This window comes from Vombatus ursinus, unplaced genomic scaffold, assembly GCF_900497805.2.
Source record: "Vombatus ursinus unplaced genomic scaffold, bare-nosed wombat genome assembly UNPS02014951.1, whole genome shotgun sequence".
Lineage (NCBI taxonomy): Eukaryota > Metazoa > Chordata > Mammalia > Diprotodontia > Vombatidae > Vombatus > Vombatus ursinus.
The window spans coordinates 138,051-160,647 of NW_020954729.1; the positions used below are offsets into that span (position 1 = coordinate 138,051).

At 38.8% G+C, this 22,597-nt stretch overlaps 1 long non-coding RNA gene across 1 annotated transcript; it reads right to left on the reverse strand.

The window, feature by feature from the left end:
* Positions 1-5,245: 5,245 nt before the first annotated feature.
* LOC114030259 lies at positions 5,246-17,656 on the reverse strand. Its single transcript, XR_003567581.1, has 4 exons — positions 17,534-17,656; positions 16,750-16,832; positions 12,889-12,953; positions 5,246-8,527 (listed from the first exon to the last, which is right to left on the reverse strand). It is a non-coding gene; the product is annotated as an uncharacterized LOC114030259 (long non-coding RNA).
* Positions 17,657-22,597: the final 4,941 nt, after the last annotated feature.

Below are 22,597 nucleotides of genomic sequence, written 5' to 3' on the forward strand. Positions count from 1 at the left end.
TTGATCCCAGGTCCTGGCAAAATTCCAGAATGGATTTTTAAAATACTGTTAAGTAGTAGGAAAGGAAAGCAATGATCATCAAGGAACAAAGGGTGTTTAGGCTGGAAAAGAGAAGACACAGGGGTAAGGCATGATCACATGCCCCAGGCGCTGTCATATGGAAGAAAGATAACTTTTTCTGTGTAGTTCCACAGGGCAGAACTGTGACCCAATGAAATCTGCAGGAAGACTGATTTTGACTCAATAAAAGGAAGAACTTAATAATAACTATAGTTATCTAAAATGACACTGTCATGTGGTAAGGTCACTGTCACTGGAAACATTCAAAATGAGGTTGTTTATAACATCCTGCCAGGGAAGTGGTAGACTGGATTTCTCTTCAACAGATGGTGAGAAGTTGGACTACATGACCTGTGAGGTTCCTTACAACTCTCTCATTTTATATAGGATCTCAGCTCTTAAAAATTTCAACTAACAAAGCAATGTAAGATACAGGGGGGAAAACCGCCTGAAAGAACTAAATAATTATTATTTTTTTAATAATCTTTTGATTTATTATCACCTAAATAACATCTTTAAAACACATCTCTAATACAAAAGGAAACTAAATTGTCCTAAAAGCTGACCAGGCATACTAAGAAATATTATTACCGTGTGCATAATATAATTAACATTCCTGGAAGCAAACTGCATATAGGATTACCACACCACGTGAATGGAAGCTTTAAAACTAAGAAAACAACTTTGACCAGCTATTCAGATAATAAATGCATGTAATATTAAGACATATAAAAGAAATGATACAAGGTAATTTTAATTTCATAGAAAATGCAAAGTTAAAAAGTCTCTACTAAAAAAAGTAATTGATACAAAGTATAGATGAATGGCATAACATAAATTAAAACTCAAGACAAAAAAAATCAGCAAAAATACTATAATGAATTAGATGTAAATCCTCTCATCTGCAGGAGAAGCAAAGTAAGTTACTAAAAAGAGAATCCACTATGCAGTTAAACAAAAGTCATAGAACCAATTTGACCAAATGCAGCTAAAAAGCCGAGGGCACTGAGCTGGGAGATTGAATCCATGAAAGCCTCCTCCTATCTGCAACCCCACCTCCACTGGCACTGACCACTCAATTCTTCCCACTGCAACCAAGCCCACTCGACCACCTGGGAGATGGGATTTTCCTTAGACCTCATTCTAGCTGGAGCCTTTTATCTCTCTCAGACCCTTAATTCCACTGTCTAATTCTCCATTTATGCGCTAAGCATCAGCTGGAAGCTATTCAGCGCTCCTATTCTGTAGGCTGCAGATTATAATCTACTGCTCCTTTGCACATTCAGAACCACCATCTAACTCTGCAAAAATCCCTTTCAATGCTCCTTTGCCCACTCTCATCTTCAGCCACAGTCATGTCCACCCTTGGCCCTTGGATTTCATTCAGCATTGTTTTGTACTTCTCATGTAATAATGTTTTTTAATTATTTCTATTAGCTAGACTGGTACAGGGATGGTATCTTATCTAAAATTCACATCTGTCATTCATGATCCTCACCTCTCCACCCTCTTCCACTGTGATCTCTGGAAAACCCTCTTTCCTGTTAACAAATATCCTCAATCTCCTCCATTTCTCCTACCTTCTAGCACTGAAAAGTGCTAACTGAAAGCTGGCTTCATCCTCTTTTGATGGCGACCTCACTGAGTTATAGGCCCTGGCCATCAATCAGCACGTCGTGTATTGGCACAATCTATGCTGACCTGAATTTTTTAAACCTGCCATCTTCACACCCTTGCTCTTCTACCATCACTCAACATCCTTTCCTCCTTTATAGTACAAGGCATCTAATTTTATTGACCTTTCCCTAAGCCTTGTTGCTACCATCTTCAGATCTCTAGGATACTCTCTCACCTTCCTGGAAAACTTCAGTACCTGGCTTACTTCTTTCCATCCCAACCTCTGACACCATACTCAGTGGCTTCAGGATGTTTGTTGACTGCAACCACCCTGTCATCTTGGTTCATCAAAATCAATTGAATTCAATTCCCTAACACCCATCTCCACTCATCTCAGTGACTTAGAAAAGTGGTCACAGCCTGCACCTTACCATTACCTGAAACTGCTTCACCTCCATGATGCTGAACTCTGAAACTCCCAAGTCCTTCATTATCTTACTCCTGCTTAAGGTTGTCTTCATCCTCGTGATCTCTTGCTCTTACCTCTGTTCTGGATTCCATTTGCTCCCTTCAGTCTTGATCCTATAGTTAGTCATTTCAAAATGCATGGTTTCCACTTTTGAATCCCCTCACCTTCCCACACTGATGAATCCCACGCTGATAAGGCTTAATCCCACTTTATCACCGTATTACCTCTTTCTCTACTTTTTCAACTGCAACAGTGATCACTCTCAGAGAAGTCCCAAAACCAAGCCGATTTCCCTAGAAATCCCTGCTACTTTATCTGAGAACTCACTGAACATGACAATTCTTTTATTCCTGTCTCCCTATCACACTGTGACCAAATTTGTCTTTCCATCCTATCAACAGGTCACTCTGACTTCTATTTTTCTATTAAGATTGAAGCTACCCCAGTCATGAGCTCTCATAGTCTTTCTCCATACCTTAAAATCTCTTTATTTACTCTTTAATCCTTTCCACATTCCCTCCAGTCCCGAGATTCAGCAGCCCTCTTGATTCTATGCCATCTATTCAGCATTTCCTAGGACCTTGCTCTGGCAATAATTTTTTCTTCTCATGTTTAAATCTCTCCCTTTATGGCTCCTTTCCTTCTGCCTACAAACTTTCACCTAAAAGAAAGCGAACAAGGTTCTTGACTCTACTACCTCCTCAGACCATTGCCTGTATCTCTCCTCCCCTAATTGCTAAGCTTCTAGAAAAAGTAGTGCATTACTCACTCACCATTCATTCCTTAACCCCTTGTGACCTGGATTCAATTCACAACACTCTAAAGAATTCCTCTCTGAGATCACCAATAGCCTCAATTTCCAAATCCAACCGTCCTTCTCTTAGTCAGCAATCCTCCTTAATCTTTCTATAACCAATGTCAACCACCTCCATCCTTTTTGAAATTTTCTCCTCTTCTAGAGGTCATGTTCTCAAAGTTCCTTAATTTCCAACCCTAATATTTATCTGCATTTCATTTCCACCACTGCCTGGCATCCTGTTCCTTCTCTGAAAAATTCCTATTTACAATTTCCTACCTTCTAACATTTCCAAATCTAATTTTCACCTTCACTCTGACTTCTGGTCCACTCAACCCTCCCGAGTCACCTCCCTACCTAGCCTGGACCCCATGGTCAGATTTCTAGATTCTTCTTCCAAATGACCATTGGTTTTTACTCTCCTTTGTTGGTTCTCACAGCTTCAACTATCTTAACAGGCAAGTCTGAAATCTACATATAACGAGCTGGTAGAGTGTTAACAACTGCAACCTACATGCCAAACATCCCCATGTAGATGTCCTGCTAGAAACTCAAATTCAAGAAACTGAAAATGGAACTCGACATCTCATTTAAGCCTGCCCCTCGCTCCCAGTTTGCCCATTTCTATAATAAATGTACTACCATCCTTTGAAGTTATCGAGGCTCAAAATGTTTTCTCTCAGTCTTCCTTCCCTCTGTATAGTTAATCAGTTGCTTAGTCCTATTAATTCTACATCCATAAATCTCTTTAGTCTATCCCTTTCCTTCTATCTACAAAGCTATTGCCTTAGTTCAGACTTATCTCCCACCACTTGAATGACTGGAATCTCTTTCTGTTTTTTCCTATATTTAGTCTTTCCTCTTCAAATCATCCTTTATACAGCAGCCAGAATCTTTCTAAGGCACAGGTCTGATGTCACTCCTCTACAAAAAACACTTTCAGTGTCTCCATACTGCCCTTTGGACAAAACATATACTTCTCAGCCTGGCACAGCCTACCATCTGGTACCAACTTACCTTTCCAGCCAAACTGAACTACAAGATGTTTGTCAGGGTCTTCTTGCTTATTCCTGTCTCTGTGCCTTCTCAAAGGCTACCCACCATGCCTAGAGGCTACGTTCATTAGATCTCTGCCTGCTGAAGTGCTGCTCTTCCTTCAAGGCCCAATTTAGTTACCACCTCATACAGGAAGCCTTCTGATTCCTCACCAGGAAAGGGGGAGAGGGGCAAAATAAAAAGATCTTACCTGAGACCCCAACCTATTCCCCATGAACCCCCAAACCTAGAGTGTTCTCCCCTTCCTATTTCACAAAGTTTAATCTCAATCTCATTCTCTGCTTTTATTACATTACACCTTATATTATATATATACCTATTATACCACACTTGTTTGTGTACATATAGACTACATGTTCCTCGACAGCAGACAGCGTCACTTTTTCACCTCTGTATCTTCGCCACCTACCTAGCACAGTGCCTTAGGCAATTCATACATTTTGGTGAATTAAATGTTGAACAGTTTTACAGTTGGTGGACATGTAAAACTAGCAATTTTCTTGAGGAAAAAAGGACCTAAATAATAAAAGTGATAAAGACATATCCCCTGCTGGGCACAAGTTGTTCCATAGGAGGACAGGACCTAAAGAAATTCAAGACAGAAAATTGAAACAAATTACATTAAGAATGACATTGGCAGCAAATTTATTTTTGCAGCACAATGAAGAAAAGAGTTGTACCATCTTTAAATGCATGGTTTAATAAACATATTTTTTGTAATGTTAGGAAAGTAAATCACAATAATAAACAAGATGTGACAAATCTGAGATGCCAACGCCTACATTTAATATGAAAAAAATCTAAGTTCAGAAAAACATTTTGTACCCTCCTAAAATAAAATTTCAAAAATACCAAAGGGCAATTAAAAAAGCAAACACAAATACTTTCATTAGTCAAAGAAAACTACACTCAGCAACTTCAAGTTCACACTATGAAAATATGATCTCTTGATTTCCAGGATATTTGCCAATCCTGCTCAACGATATCAACAAATGGCTGTCTTCCTCTTCATCCTCAGTAACTGCTGAATCCATACTGATGGCCCTCTAATACTCTGTTCTCAAAGTTCCTTAATTTCCAACCCTAATATTTATCTGCATTTCATTTCCACCACTGCCTGGCATCCCGTTCCTTCTCTGAAAAATTCCTATTTACAATTTCCTACCTTCTTAACATTTCCAAATCTAATTTTCACCTTCACTCTGACTTCTGGTCCACTCAACCCTCCCGAGTCACCTCCCTACCTAGCCTGGACCCCATGGTCAGATACAAAGTTTTTTTTTTTTTATTCAACTTTACAATTTCTTGTCCCCGTTTGAGGCCAAGGGGCATGTAATACCAATCCCCAAGTTTGAGTAACATCAAGTCTACCAGTACTCAAAGCCATCAGGACTAGGCAGCCTAGCACATAGAAGTTTACTAACAACTGCAAGTGATATATGGGAGATTTACTTACAGAGGACTCAGCTAGCTTAGACTGCCATGATAGGGGTTTCCTCTGCTTATGGAACAGGATATTTTTACAGAAAGGTTTAAATATAATGGCAGATGCAGTCACAATACAAACACAAATTGACCAGCCACAGGTTTCTTCTCTGCTTAGGTAAGGTGGGAATTGTTCAAGTCTAGGTAAAATAGTCTGGCCCTGTCCAGATGCAACACTAAGCTAAGAGTGATGGGCTGATACAATCTAGGGAGAGATTTCCACCAAGGACTGTATTTGCCTTTCAATTTGGAGGTACTGATTTATTAGTCTCTGAAAACCAAAACTGAACCAGGTTATTCCCATTCAAGTCTCTGAGACCCCTACTTGGTAGACTACCTTAACTTCTTATAACTGAGATTTCAGGCACATAACTTGAAGAGGCTTGAAGGTCTAAAATAGTTTTAGGGCCTTAGCATGGGTGCTGGACTCAGCAATTAGCAGCCTCCTTCTGCTGTAGGTCTTTGCGAGTTTATCTGACTTCTACTCTTCTAGCTGCACAGGAGTCCAATACTGGGCTGTAGCCCGGAATAATTAGAAAGCCCTACATTGTGGTAATGACAGCACATCCAAAAAACCCACTGGATAGATACAACTCCATGAACTGTAAGGTCGGGGCAAAAAACCCAGGTAACAATTTAAAGGGAGAGCCAAATTTTGAGAGACTAGTGATCCAGCATTCAATCCTTGAGAACATGTGAGTAGGGTCCATGTGTCCTGGAGTTGTGCTGTCAACGTGGTACATTGCCCAGACCGTTAGCATACTTGGTCCTAGAGAGGTGCTTTTCCCACCAACAGGGCTGAGTCTGCAAGGTCCTTATATTTATGACTTAATACAGACAGGTAGTTCTAGGCTCTGTAAAATTTATCTGGTCCCACAGGTAAAAAATGAAAAGTTCAGAGATTGGGGATATATATATACACACATATACAGGTATATCTATATATATATCCACATACACAAGTATATATGGATATATATCGCTCGTATAGCTACTAACTCAATCTAGGGTTCTCAAACTATGGTGTGCCCCACCTGTACAGGGCACAGGGGTTCAACCCTGATTGTCCTGAACTTCCAGCATTAAATACATCCACATTGTCATTCCAGTGCCAGTAAACTTTCCAAATCCAAAGCTCCCCTCCCTTCCTTGATCCCTTGCCCTCTAGTTTCTGATCATCAAGAAAACATCCCAAGAAAATAAAGTATCTTTTCTTAGTAAAAGGTGAGGGCTTAGATCTACATTAAGGAAAGTCTGCACAAACCTTTGTCAAAACACAAGATGAAACAGAAAACTGTGGTAACAGGTGTCTAAACAATCTTATAAAACTTGCCCATTTCCCAAACATCCCAAAAGGCACGCATAGATAGGCACTACACCAAACCCAAGACAGCAATAGCACAAAGTTGATAATCAAAGATACCGAATCAAAAGTTTTCCCAACATTGTGACACCCTTCCCCACCCTGTCAAATAGTTGAGGCAAAATTCCTTGGCTTGAGCTAGGAGCCTCTGTGGATGTGGGTGGAGCACAGGTCCAAACCTGGTGCTTAGTTTTCGTTGTTGTTGGGAAAAAGAACAAGGCAGGTCAGACTAAAAAGAGAGGTGGTCAACAGGTAAAAGCTAAGCTGACGGGGGTATGACTTCTTCAAGAGGCTTGAAAGGGTTGTTTCATATGTTCGAGGTCATCAACTTGATAATATGCAGGGAAGGCAGCTTCTACAGGGCTCACTGTAGTAAGAGTGCTTAGGGAGAGCAGTTGATTCAAGAAAGAAACTCGTAGGTTCTAGTCTTTTACCCTGGGAATATCAGGGTCTTTAATTTCAAAGTTTTATAAAATCTAGCGCTAGTCTGGATACTTTGAGATGCAACAAAACTGTAGGTCTCATTCCTATATTAATTGCATTCAAAGGTTCAAATATCAGGTTTGAATTTTCTGATGCTGAATGAGGTCCAAGCTCTAGTTGAAGCCTTAAACATACTGTTTACATTCATAAGGGTTTATTTCCACTCTGACATTTAATAGCATCAAAGATCTACCTGAAGATTTTCCAACATTCTTTCCATTCATAGGATATTTCTCAAATATGACTTATCTTAAGTGCAATCAAGATGTGCTCCATGAAGGCTTTCCCATATTCATTACACAGAAAGTCAATCTAGCTTGAATTTTCTGATCAAGGCATGCTGAACTCTACTTGAAGAGCTTCCCACATTATTTACATTCACGGGGCTCCATGTAAATTCTGATATCTAATGAGGTGTGAATTGATAGAAGGCTTTCCCACATCCATTATCTTCACAGGGTTTCTCTCCACTGTCAATTCAATTCTCTGGTATTCAAAACGCTATTGCTAAAGGTTTCTCCACACTCATTAAATTTCTAGGATTTAATTTCACTGTAGATTCTCTGATGTTTAATGTCAGATGAGCTCCTGCTGGAGACTCTTCTAGTCTTTATAGTCATAAGGTCTCTTTTTAGTATGAATTTTCTGGGGTTCAGATATGGTTTGAGTCGGTCCTTTCTCACATTCATTACACTCAATAGGTTTCTCTGTCCTATGTATTTCCTGATGATGAATAAGTTCTGATTTAATTTTGTAGGAGGTTGTTTGGTTTTTTTTCTCCCCAGATTCGTTTCATAGAGTTTCTCTCTGTCATCTTAAAAACTGCATTCTGCTTGAAGCTGTGGCCATATAAACCATATTCCTGGGCTCTCCCTTCTACAGGATCTCTCTTACGTAAGAGTTTTAAAATTGTCTCACATTCGATAACAGACACAGCCTCTCTCCCCAGTGAGGACACTCTTCTGCTAAATGTTATATGCCTGAAATCTTTTTCCTGAGAAAGATAACGAAAGACTGTGTCGCAGTGGTGTTTTAGGCTGTGTCTCTAACCTACAATCACTGCCAGAGGCTTGTCCACAGTTGGGACCCATGAGAATGTTCCTTGGGAATCCTGATGATAATATGCCCTGTGATTGGACTTCTTCAGAAATTTCCCACTTCGGAACAGACTCCATGCTCTCAGTTTCAGTCCTGTCATCTGAAATGATAAATAGAAAACACCAATGGGGGGACTTCTGAGAAGATGGCGCAGTGAGAGAGTGCAAGGGAGCCAGGCTCCTCACGATTCCCCTGAAAAACTAACAATAAAATGTCCCAAAGAAACCATATCATTCAAAATTCACACAAAATTAAAGTACACCAAAAAGACAATGAGCAAACCAAAGAGCTCCAATATAATACAAAAATATTATAGAATAAAGGAAGCAAGGACAAATGTACCAAGAAATGTATACAGAAAGAGAAGCAGTGCAAAGAATCCTGAGATCTTCAAAATAGACGCATTCAAAGAATTTAGGGAAGAATAAGCAAGAAAATCAGAAGAATTAAAAGATGTCGACAAAGCTAAAAAAACTTAGAAAAACTGAAAAAAATGAGGGAAAGAAACCTCAAATTCCACCTATAAAGACTGATTATAGTCTGAAAACATCAATTTTTAAAATTAAAAGCAAATTGAAGACCAAATGGCAGACAATGTAGCAGTGAAAGCAGAAAAAACAAGCCCAGAAAATAACTGAACCAGGAAGACATCAGGAAACTGTACAGCAAGACAATTCAGGAACAAGCAACCTCAGAATCTCTGGACTCCAATAAAAAATTAAAGATTCTTACTCATGTACTTACAAGTAACTGTTCTGCTCCAGAAAAACAAGCGACATGGGAAATAGGAAGGATCTACATAATTAAGGAAAAGCAGAAAACTCAACTCTCCTAGGCATATTAATCTCCAAACTTCACTGTAAGTCAGCTGAAGGCAGACACCAGCTATCAAAACGCATCAATTAAGCACTCACTGGATTTTTCTAAAAGAACCAGGAATGAACAGAAAAGTATACAACACATATAAAATTGAAAACAATGACCTATAACCCAGATTAAATTTCCCAGAAATTCTAGCAGTCTAAAGGAAAGAGATGAACATTTAAGAAGGAAAGCAATTCTAAAGAATTTTGGATATGTAGGTATTTCAACACAGCCTTCACCAGAGCAGAAGCCTTCAAAGCTTAAGTAGCAAATACTAAGAATACTTATTTTGAAACCAAAATTATCCACTGAAACAACTATAAAACCAGTGTTTCCTAAATTACTGCATGTTACAAAAGGGAGCCCTGTGGCCCAGATAAAAAAGGAGGGAGGAAAAAAGGGAGAAAGGGAAAGCATAGCAATCAGCAAAGTGAAGCTAAAATCCTTGCAAGGGAATAATAATAATAATAATAATAATAGCATAATAGAGGAATATTGTTAGGTATTGTTTGTTGTTTGGTTTATTAACAGAAATAAGAGAAGTTAATACGCCTTTCTGACAAACAAGTAATAGAACTATCAAAGAATGATAAAAGTCAAATTTAACTGCCATATCTAACATAAATAAACAGAACTTTCTGCTAAAAAGAAAATGGGCTATAAAATGGTCAAAAAGCAAAATTCAACATTTAGTATAGATTTGCAAAACTTTACAAGTTAGACCAAATTTTGTCACGCTATATCTAAATCAAGAAAAACAAGATTGATGACTCCCAACAAAGTTGAATTCAAACCAGAAGGCATTAAAAGAGACAAATAAGGAAACTATATTATGCCTAAAATTATTCAAAATCAGAGAATATAAATTTTAAATATGCATGCACTAAACATAGCAGACGTTTAGAAAGAAAGGCTGGCAGTCTCGCAATAAGTAGTAACAAATAAATAGCATTAGGAGATTTCAATACCTTAGTATCAGAATTTGATAAATCAAACCAAAAGATAAATAAGATAATAGAGTTGAACAATGAATTTAATAATTTTACAAAGAAAAGTTAATGGGAAAAGTTAAGAATTGCTAATAAGATGAATCATAAAAGCAAATTTTGGAAGGCAAAAATTATATATATTACATTTACTTCACATAATGCATTGAATCAACCTCTTTATTAAATAAATCCAGGGTGAAAGAAGAAGTTATAAAACAGATACCTCAAAGCTATGGACAACATTCCACAATCTATGGGATATTGTCAAGTCAATGTTCAGATGCAAATTTTTAACACAGAATATATATAAAGAGAGAGAGAATGAAAACATTTAGAAAAGGAACAAAGCAACATACCAAAGGAAAAGAGAAATCATCAAAATCAGGGCAGAGATTAATAAAATGGAAAATGACATAAATAAAATGATAAATAAAACCAAGGGCTATTTTTCTTTAAAACATTATCAAAAACTGATAAATTAGTGAGAATTTTTTTTAAAAAAGAAACAAGAACCTCAAATTATCAAAATTAGACATGGGAAAGGGAAGATCACAATAAATGCAAAAGAAATTAAGAAAATTATTGAAGACTACCATGGATAGCTTTAAACTAATAAATCCTTAGTTTCATGAGCCATGAAGAAAAATGGATGAGTATCTATAAAAATATAAAATGTCCAAACTGACAAAACAGAAAAAATAATCTAAATAAACTGATTTTGGAAAGAGAAATGAGGCAGACTATTAAGGAGATGTATTTCCCCACCCCCCCAAAAGATACCAGTCCCAAACCAAATCACAGTGAATCCTCCCACAGCTTCAAAAACCAAACCACCCCCATATTACATAGACTACTTCTAGTTAAAAAGACTACATGCAACCTAGTTCTTTTTATGAGGCATTTATGGTTTTGATCCTCAAATCTGGCAAAGATAAGGCTGAAAAAGAAAATTAACGTCCAACATCATTAATGAATGACGCAAAAATATTAAATGAAATACTGGCAATAGAATGCATCAATTCTATTTCTCCCCCACCCAGCTAAAATTATTTATTATGACCAAGTAGGATACCTGGAATACAAGGTTGGTTTAATGTAAGAAAAAAAAAATCAATATAAGAAATCATATCAACCAAAAATTTAAAAAAAAAAACTCTTACCAATAGATGCAGAAAGTCTTTGATAAAATACAGCAATGATTTAAAACATTTAAAAATATAGTAATAAAAGGAACAATATGAAAAAATAAAAGCGATAAGTGGCAAAAAAAAAGGAGGTTAATCTCTATTTGCCAGTGACATAATTATGTTTCTTAAAAATTCAAGAGACTAAAAAAACAAAAAAAAAAAGGGAGGTAATAAGTAACTGTAGCAAGTTAGCAGAATATAGGATAAACCTATAAAAATGATCTGCATTTTTATATCACCAATAAAAATGAGGAAAAGTTGACAGGAAAACAAATATCATTTATAATGATAAAATAAATCAAATATTTGGTCACAAACTTACCAAAACACAAGAGACCTTTACAGAGCCAGACCTGAAACTATTTTAACTTAAATCAGGTGTCAACTGCAAATGGTTAGAGGTAAAGCTAATATAAACTAATATAAACTATTTCTCAAATTAATTCATAGATTTAATTCAATACCAATCAAAATACTAATGAGCTACTTTATAAAATTAGATAAATCCATTAAAAACCCATTATAGAAACTCAAACAAGAATATTATGAGAAAGTACAGGGGTTGAGATTGGACTTGCCATATTAGATTTCGAATAATCAAAACTGATATTTGATTAAAAAATAGATCAATGGAAAAACAGAAAATTCAGAAAGAGAATCTAGTATACATAAGATAAGTGCTTAATAAACCCAAAAGAAAAAAAGCAATCATTCAATGAAAAATTCTTCAGAAAACTGGATAGCAACATAGAAAAAAAAATTAATGTTGAGGTATATCTCATATCGTATACCAAAGTAAACCATCTGGATCAATGATCTAATGATTTTTAAGTCATAAGATACAGAAATATAAGAGTAACAAATTTACCTCAATTGTAGAAAAGACAAAAAAATTTTATCTACTATCAAATGGTAGAAAGTATAAGAGAGAAAACTGACAAATCTAATTATACAAAAATAAGAGAACTACTATCCCAATGGAGACGTGGTCAAAGGAGAAGGAATACAGTTCTCAAAGGGGGAAATAACTTCTCCATTAATAACCACTTGAAAAGTTGTTCAACTCTCCATAAGTCAGAGAAATGACAAATGAAATAACTTAGGACATTCCCTTATAATACCCAATTTAATTTTGGAAAAAAAAAATGGCCCCAAACCATCAAAATTTATGTTGGTGGGGTTGTGGGGAAATAGGCACTCTATTTCATTATTAGTAAAATTATAAATTGATACAAGGTTTATTTGAGGTGACTGATCTGGTAATACACAGTAAGCATTACAAAATCAGTCATACCCTTCAATCAAGTGATCCCAGTGCTGGGAATATATCCAAAAGATGCTATTTAAAGTAAAAACAAACTACCCATACAAATATATTCATAATTCTCATTTGTTATAGTGAAAAACTGGAAACTACTTACATGTCCAATGACCGGGAAACAGTTGAATAAACTGTGGTATAGCAATGTAATGGACTATGACTGCACTGTAAAAAATAACAGTTATGAAGAATACAAATATGGACAGACTCCTACAACTGAATAAAAAGCACAGATACCAGAATTAAGAGAATAATATGCACAATGACTACTGCTATATAAAAAAATGACAACAAAACTAAACATGCAGCCAGAAAATAAACTGGAAGGGGATACAGAAAATAAATTACTACTTTTCAATAAAAATGTAACTAGTTCCTATTTATGGATTTATCAAAGGATATAATTCCATACTCTGTTTTTGATGAGATGCTAGTTGGATTTAAAAAAATTTTTTAAACAAATAAATAAAAAAAAAAGCAGCAATGCTACCTGTCTCCCACAGAAAGAAATTAACTCACCTGAAACTGAGGGAAAGAATCCTCAATGAACTAACAGCTTTTCAGACAATTCAATGAATATTTACTAAACAATTACTAGGGAGGGGAAAGACACTCCAGTATGATTTATTCATGCAACAAGCCTACTACCTACTTTGTACCCAGCACTGTGCAAGTTGTTGGGGATACAAAGACAAAAACAAAACTGTCCCTGCCCTCAAGAGGCTTACATTCTACTGGAGAAAAAAAGCACATACATAGAAAATTAAATACAAAGTACAAAGAAAATAATTTTCAGGATGAAGACACCAACAAATGGGGGATATTAGGGTAGGATTCCTGTAGGAGTTCACAACTGAGCTCAGTTTTTAGAGGGAAATGAGTACCCAAGACAAAGCCTTGGGGGCTATAACATCCAGCAAGGACTAAGGAGACTGTCTAGTCAGGTAAGAGGAGAACTAGGTGAGAACATTTTCATGAAAACCTACAGAGAAGAAATAATCAAGAAGAGGATGACAGTCAAAGTCTACAAGTTTCAAGAAGGATGAGGACTGAGAAGAAGGCATTAGATTTGGCACTTAAAGATAATTGATTTAAAAAAAAAAAAAAAGGATAATTGGTAACTATGAGGAGAGCAATCTCAGTTGAATGATGATGGAAGCCAGACTGTAGAAAGTTAACAGAATAAGAAAGAAGTGAAAGTACCACTTGTAGATGGCTTTCAAGGAGTTTAGTCACAAGAGATACAGGGCGATAGCTAGCAGGGATGGATGGATTGATTAAGTGAGGGTTTTTTAAGGATGGGGGTTGACATGGGCTTGTTTGTAGGCATCAGGGAAGCAGCCAATAAACAAGCAGAGATGGAATATTAGTGAGTGAGGATAACTGAGGGGGAAATTTGCTAGAAAAGATAACACAGGATGGGATCAAGGGTGCATGTAAAGGGGGGGTCTACCTTGGCAAGGAGCAGATCCATCTCTTCACGTGAGACAGGGTGAAGAGTAAATAGTGGAGGAAGACATATGGGTGATGCCATCTGGAGGGGAGGGGAGAAGGAGCTCTCAGTGAATGGACTCAAGCTTTTCAATGAAATATGAGGCAAGATTCTCAGCTAAAAGAGTTAAAGGAGGGGGAGCTGTGAGAGGACTGAGGAAGAATGAAAAAATTTGGAAAAGCCACTGTGGTGAGTGGAATAGTGACTCCATTAGGGAGGTGTAAAAGGATTGCTCTGTCACAGTGAGGGCTCAGTCAGCAGAGTTGTGATATTCTCTAGCTTCTTTCAGCAACACATAAATAGGAGCAAAGCCAAAGGATGATGGAGTAATCTGAGATTGAGGATTGGCAGGGCAAGATCAGTAATAAGAAAAAGGGGGCAAAGACCAAAAGTAGAAGATAGTGCAGAGTTGAACTACTCAAGATTTGGAAGGTAGGAAAATGTAGCCAGGGTAGGAGTAATGAGCCTAGGAAAGAACTGAGGGGTAGAGGGATTGGTAGTCACAATGAGGATAAAGAACAGGGTTAGGGGTTATAAGACAAAGGGAAAGATGGAATGACAAAAGATTATGATCAAATAAAGGAATTTCAGAGTTCATTAACGTGGAAGTGGAACACTTATATATGATGGAAAAATCAAGGGTATGACCATTTCTATGTGTAACTGAGGTAGGATGAAGGAGTAGGTCATGGGAAATGAGTAAACTGAGGAACTGGGAAGTTATGATGTTTGAGGGTATATCAATATGCTGAAGGCCCCAATTATGAAAGCAGGAGATGAAAGGAGAAAAACTGAACCAGGCACAGAATTCATTGAGAAAGTAAGGTGTCCTGGAAGTTGGTAAGCTAAGATCTCCTAAAATAAAATGCTGGCCTGTGCCAAAAGGTTTAATTCAAGACTTCTATGCATAACAAAACAAAAAATCCACCTCACCCCCCCAAATCCATTTATAATAATACCCAAGTAATGAAACAGATGCATTCAATGAAGATATTTGACATGAGAAACATGATTCCCAGAGGCAGAATTCAAAGTCAGAGAATTTAGGATGTCAGGGAAAAGTTGCATGACGAGGGATCACAATATTAATGCCATTTAAACCTATGATGCAACATGACAAAAGAATCTTTGGTGACAACATTCCCAAAGTTCACAAGACAAGAGATATTTCCTTAGTAAAATAGAAAAAGTGAGCTTTAAAAGGACTGCCCCCCTCCCCAAACACACACTTAAAAATAAGGAAAAGTTAAATTAACATGGCTTCAATTCTAATTCTTATTTTCTATTGGAAAAGTAAGTAGATTGAAGCATACTCAATTACCTAAATGCTCTTTGGATAAATTCTGGTCCTTTTTATCTCTAGCTCAGTACCTTGTACACAGTAGGAGCTTAATAAGTGTTTGATGAAATGAACTGGATAAACATGAGATTCTAGTCTAAAGACCCTTTAACAGCTACAACTACCAAAATAAAAATAGTTCTAAAAAGCTTTCAAAATTATTTCAGTTTTTTAACTACAAGGCCTATAATGGTTGTGTTCCCAACACAGGCATGGGGGATTAATTAAGGAGGGGTGAATATCATGAGACTATTAACACTAAGTAAACTCCATGAGATTAGCGACCAACTGACTTTTGTATTTATATCCCCAGGTCCTATGCATCGCACATGGTAGATTCTTAACAAATGTTGATCTACTAATACTTTAGGACCACAAAATTTACCCTTCATGTGCCCCATAAAGCTCTCAGTAATGGTTTCCTACTCATATCACAGTCAGCTTTTTAGAGGGCAATAAACTCACTATATAAAATATGTACAAGTAAATAAATTATAGCTACCTATTGTAATTACAGAGTCCACCTTTGTCCACCATAAGGAATTGTTTTATTTAAGGATTCTTCAGGCCAGTCCCTGGAACTCAGCCCTTTGTAGACCAATTAAGAGGCAAAGTTAAGATCTTAAAGTGGCTTCAGTGTAATTATCAATTCCAATGGGCTTTACAATGTGGGGACAAAGGCTAATATTTTCATAAGGAAGCTTTGTTCAACTATTTAAGGCAAATGCCTTTTAACATTACCTCCACATAAAGATACCTGGCAATTAAATTTTATTTAGAGATATTATTATTATTTACATGTACCTTCTCCCCAACTTATATGAAATATTTGCTGTGTGACCTTAGACAAAGCTATAATCTCCATAAATGTGCTTCTTTAATCATAAAAACAAGGGGTTTGGTCAAGATGAACTCTGGGCTCCCTTCTAGCTCTAAAGTTCTCTGAATATATGATCTGGATAAATATAATTGCTATTGTCCCAAACTAGATCATAAATATTGGCCAGTATCTCCTACTTCTTTTGTAGCCCTATATAGTACTTAGTAAAATCGTATTTGTTAATAATTTTAAAAATCACATTTATATAGCACTTTAACATTTATAAAGACATACCAAAATTCAAACTTACCAAAGAGATATATTAGATGAGTCTTTGCCGTACAAAAGACTGGACCCAGAGGACCAACCAAATGAATGGGACCTCAAGTTCCCCTAAATAGTGGAAATACAAAGGCTGAGATTTATCACTCAAAAATTTCTTTACTGAGCAAGGAAAGAAGAAGAAAGGCTGACTTTGGGTAGGGAGTCCTATCACACAGGCCATCGACCTTAATGGGAGAATGATGAAGGGCATATAACAATAATTATAGCTCATATTAATACAGCCCTCTAAAGTTCACTATCTAATTTTTTAAAACTTTGCAAAGTATTATTCTCTCCACTTTACAGGTGAGAAAATGAGGCTAAGAGATACTTCGTAACTTACCCAAAAGCACGCAGCGAGAATGTGTAAGATAAACTCTAAACTCCTTAATCTTGTCAGTCAGGGCCCTCCCCAGATCGGGCCTCGACATACTTTTCCAGCCTTACCTCCACGCCAGGAAGCACCGCTCCCGCCAAACTGGTGCCCTCATGGCAGTACGGGCGGGGTCTGGAATTGTGCGGGAGGAAGGCTGGGGAAGCGGAGGGGGAGAGGGGGCAAGGGCGAGACCGGCCCGCGCAAAGGGTGGGGGGGATGCCTCATGGCGTGGGTTAGGGGCGGCCAGCGGGGGGAGGGGGTGCCACGGAGAGTCAAGTGAAGAGACCGAGGGTCTCCGTGGGCTCCGGGGGTGGGGGAGCCAAGTCCGGGAAGAGGGGGGAATGTGTCCGAGAGGAGAGGGAGAGACAGCTTTTGCACCCCAAAGCCGACTCACCTGAGGCGGGAAAGAACAATGGCACCTGAGCTGAGGCTGGGCGAGGCGCGGACTACTGAGTCTGCCGTCGCGCCCCTCTCTCCCTTCGAGGACACTTCCGGCTCCGCTCTAGGACGCTCCGGAGGACTCCCTTTCTCGTTGGTCGAGCCCACCAACTGCGGGCGAGGAGGAGGAGGGGCCCTGGAAGAGAAAGGAGCTTGTTGGGAGGTGGGAGGAAGAGCGCGCTCCAAAAGTGAGGGAGGGGCAATGGTGTGACGAAGAAGGGGGCGAGCGGCCAGAGCCGCTGGACATCGACTGGGGCGGGGGGGGGGAGTCGTAGAGTCTCAAAGATCTAAGCTGGATGGGACCTCGGAGATTATCTAGTCTAGCCCCTTCGCTTTACAGATGGGGAAACTGAAGCCAAGGAAGGTTACGTGACTTGCCTTAGGTCATATCCTTTAGTAAGTAGCAAAGCCATTATTCAAACACAAATACTTTGATTCCAGATCCAAGACTCTTTCCACTTTACCACTTTTATGGTTCGCAATCTCTACATCTTCAATTTCCAAGGAACTGTAACCAAGGATACCAGACTGGGGAGACCGTTTTGAGGTGGTGGGGAGAAACTATGAAGGGATCACTAGATCATAGGATCATAGATTTAGAGCTGGAAGAGACCCCAGTAGGTCATGGTCTAACCCTCTTATTTTACAGAGCAGGAAACTGAGGCATAAGGAGGGGAAAGGACTCGCCCAAGGTAACACAGATAAGTTCACAGTGGATGCCCTCCACCATCTCTATAGAGGTAGGCATCTCTCCTTGAAGAAAAAGGATGTCTTAAAAAAAAAAAAAAAAAAAAAAAAAAAAGGATGTCTTTGGATGCCTCAGGTCTGACTTACTGGAGAACCAGCCTGAGAGGCATCTCTCTTCACTGCCTCGAACCTTTCTTAATAAACATGAGATCTTTGGAAGAGTGTTGAGTCAACCCACCCTAGACCCAGCCAGAATCAGTCCTCAAAACTTCAAGGAAAAGGAGATGTGTCACAAAATCCTAGAATCTTAAAAGAGGACCCTAGAGACGTAGTTCCAGTCTCTTAAATGCAGGAATCCCACCTGTGGCATTCCTGACAGCAAGCTAATCTAAATCCCAACACAGCTCTCAAGAAACAACTGCCCTGGTCTGGTGGTACTGGAGCCAGAAAAGGCTTTGCCAAGGCTGGATCCCAAATACAGGTCCAGACCTCATCCTAAGGGAATTGGGGTGAACTTCACCTGCCCAACACTCTCTTTCAGCTTCCTTCCAATAATGCTAGAAGAACAGAGAAGTTAAGTTGGGGTGAGAGGGGAGGAAAGCAGTTGAGCTGAAGGAAATATGAACAGGAATCCATTTATGAAACTAGCTACGGGGAGAGGATCAGGAAAAAAAGTTGCTGAGGCCCCTGTGAAGATGTTAAAATTCCCATTACTCATGAAGCCAGGTAGCTAAGAGTCTCAAATAGTAGACCTTGGGGGGGGGGGGGGGGAACGACAACCAACAACTCCTGACTGCCTGAAATTTTTCAGTTAGTCACTATGCCTGTAACCCCACAAAGCTCTAAATTCCCCAGAGAGGGTTAAGGGATAATTCCTTTAGTCAGATTATACCATTATTACATACCACAATGAGAGAATGGGTATTTTCAAAGGGGGACAGTAGGAAGGAGAGGTATTTTGGAGTCTGCAGAAAACTTTGATATGGGGATATGGCAACCCGAGTGGTACCACTGTGGGGGCCTTTGGACACTAGGCACTTGGCAAGGAGGAAAAAGGAGACATCAGGAGGCTGGAAGAGGGGTAAAAAGGGAAGGATATGGTGCTAATATTTACAAACACCAGCCTTTTGCATCCTCCTGAGACCAGTCAACTAGCATTTATTAAGTGCCTACTGTGTACCAGGCACTGTGCTAAGCACTGGGGATACAAAGAAAGGCAAAAGTCAGTCCCGGCTCTCAATGGGCTCATGGTCTAAAAGGGAGACAACCCACAAACAAATGTGTATTAACAAGATAACAGACAGGATAAATTGAAGGGTGGTCTCAGAGGGAAGGCACTAAGATTAAGGTCCGGGAAAGGTTTCTTGCAGAAGGTGGGATTTAGCTGAGACTTGAAGGAAGTCAGGAGGTGGAGATAAAGAGGGAGAGAATTCTTGGTACGGGCAACAGTCAGTGAAAATGCTCAGAATCAGAAACTGAAGTGTCCAGTAAGTGAAACAGATGGGAAGCAACTTCTGTCACTGGGGAAAGGGGATCCAAAAGAGATGGAAGTCCCTTGGCCCTTTATTCCCATCAGGCCCAAAGTCATCTGTTCCCAGGATGGATTATAGTTCTATTCACACAAGTGCAAAGCTTAAGGGAACATGGGCTGAAAGAGTTTATGCTAGAGGGAAAAAAAGAGCAGGGTGGAAAGTGTTTTACACACACACACACACACATACACAAACACACACACGACTGGATCCTAAGACCATAGGAAGTCAGTTTGTGGTTGACCAAAGGAAATCAGTAGCTAGTCGTAAATGTCTGGGTCCCAGCAGCATGGGACATAGAAAAATACAGACTAAACTCACAATAAGTCCAGCCCCTCAGAAGTCCTCTTTCTTTCTCATTGGCTCTATCTCCCAATGCAAATTACATACACACACAAACACACACACACACGCACACACACATATAAATTCTATATATTCCCAGAAGTGGAGATGAGGGAGAGCATTCCAAGCAAGGGGTACAACCAGTGAAAGGGCACTGACAGTGAGTTGGGAGATGGGCAAGTGGTGCTGGCCTAGGAAGCTTTAAGCATCTTCCCTTTCCAGTGAAAAACATTTCCTCGACACGTAGAGCCCAATTAGAATGATATGGGTTCTAGACATTTATGACCAGCTACTAACTTTCTTTTGTCAACCATATACTGACTTCTTAGGGTCTTAGGGTCCAGACTTCAACATATCCGTATACCTAAGTCATAGGTGATAGAGATCTCTCATAAACTGTTGTTTTCTCCATTCCATTTTTGCCCTCTTGCCCTCAGCACAGTGCCTGGCACATAGTAGGTACTTAATAAATGCATGTTCACTTGATTTGGCTGCAGGAAGAATTGTGCAATTGTTTTGTCTTGGCCACAATTTCTCCCTGTTTTTCCCTCCCTCTCCTTTTTTTTTACATTTTCTTTTTAAATTTGAGGTTTAAAAAAAAAACATTTTATTGCTGTTCTTTGTCTTTATAGCAGTCAGAGCATCACAGATTTAGACCTGGAAGAGACCTTAGATGTCATCTAGTCCAACCCTCTTATTTGACAATTGAGGAAACTGAGGCCAGGCCTGAAAGGTACAATGATTTACCCATGGCCAGCCAAGTAGTGAGAGGCAGAGCTTCCCCCACCCCCCAGATTGATTCTTCCCAAATATCTGACATGATGAGAACATCTGCCAGGGTTTCCAATACTGCATCCCTGACCCAAGGACCTCTGTATGTTTCACTATCTGTCCTTCCGGAAGGGCTTTGGTTATTCAGTTATTCAGAATTCAACTTCCTTTTTGTAATGTTTGCATTTGCATCAGGGCAGTCATCGAGTATGTCGTTCTCTGGGTTCTGCATATTTCATTCTGTGTCATCTCATACCAATCTCTCACATTTTGGCAAATTTCTCATATACATAATTTCTTACTCAAGGATATTTTTATTTACACACCATAGTTTTTCTTTTTCAATAATTCATTATTAAATCACTACCCACTTTGTCTCCAGTTTCTCCCCTCCTCTTCACCTTCAAATACTAGCAGCAGTCCTGAATCTGATGCCACCTCCCTCCATTTCCCTTCCATGTAAAGCATCCCTCAAGTGCCCTGAATCTCAGGAGGCAAATAAGGAAGGCAAAGCAACATCAGGAACTCAGATTTATTCTAGTCTTTTCTCATTTTGACTCTTTTCAGGCAGCGCAGTGGCAGAGGAAAGAGTGTCGGACCTGCAGTTAGGAACACCAGACTTAGAATCCTACCTCAGATACTATCTGTGTGACCCTGGATGAGTCACTTAATGTCTCTCAGCCAAACTTTCTCCTTCTCTAAAATGGGAATAATAAAATTTGCCTCCCAGGGTTTTTGTGAAGATCAAAGGATGTAACTTTGCAAACCTTAAAGGGTTACTAAATGCTATCTGTTATCATTCTAGTTTCATGCTGACTTTCATCTTTCCTCTAACAAGTGTGGGGTACGTGGTTAGATGGTTGGAAATGACTTCCACATTGGTAACCAATCATCTCCTATCATTTACATTTTATGACATTAGCTGGTGCTTAACATATGCAGTCCCTCCTGACTCTCTCAAAGAAAGGATTCATGATTTATAGACATATCAACATCTTTCCTTATGCCGACTTTTGCACTGAAATCATCAACTATTAAAATATATGTCAATTTAATTTGGAGAGTCTGATAAAGTCCTTCACATAATTTCTCTACCTCCTCATCCTTTGAAATAGATGCTGGTGTATAAGCTGCAATTATTCCCATTGTGATCTTGCAAAAGCTTAGCTAGAGCACTGCAATAGGAGATGACCAAAGAGCCCATAAAATCATGTTTCTTGTTGCCTTTGGACATCGAATAAAAGTAACTCCACCAAGTCCTTTATTTGCCTCTCTCCAAGGAGAACCTGGGAACCAGCCTTCTATTTAATGTTGATCTCCTTCTCTCTTCTGGTTTCATTTACAGGGGGAATGTCAATATTGCTATGATTTGATTCCTCTGGCAGAAAAGCCATTGGTTGGTCACCCAATAAGGATCTCACATTTAGAATACCAACAGCTATGTTGATATTTTTAGATAATCTAAAGACTATATGCTCCTGAGCATCCTCTGCCCACTTTTCTGCCACTCTCACTGCAGATCAGAAAAAGGTTGCACAGGACAATGTCTTTTTGTATCTTTTTTTGTTTTGTAATCTGTGTAGTGAAATCTGGGGGGACCCAAGAGGGTTAGTACTCACCAATCTGGGTTTCTGAGGTCAAGGCCAGATAATAGCAGTAAGGATCCAATTAAGAGGGGAGCAAGA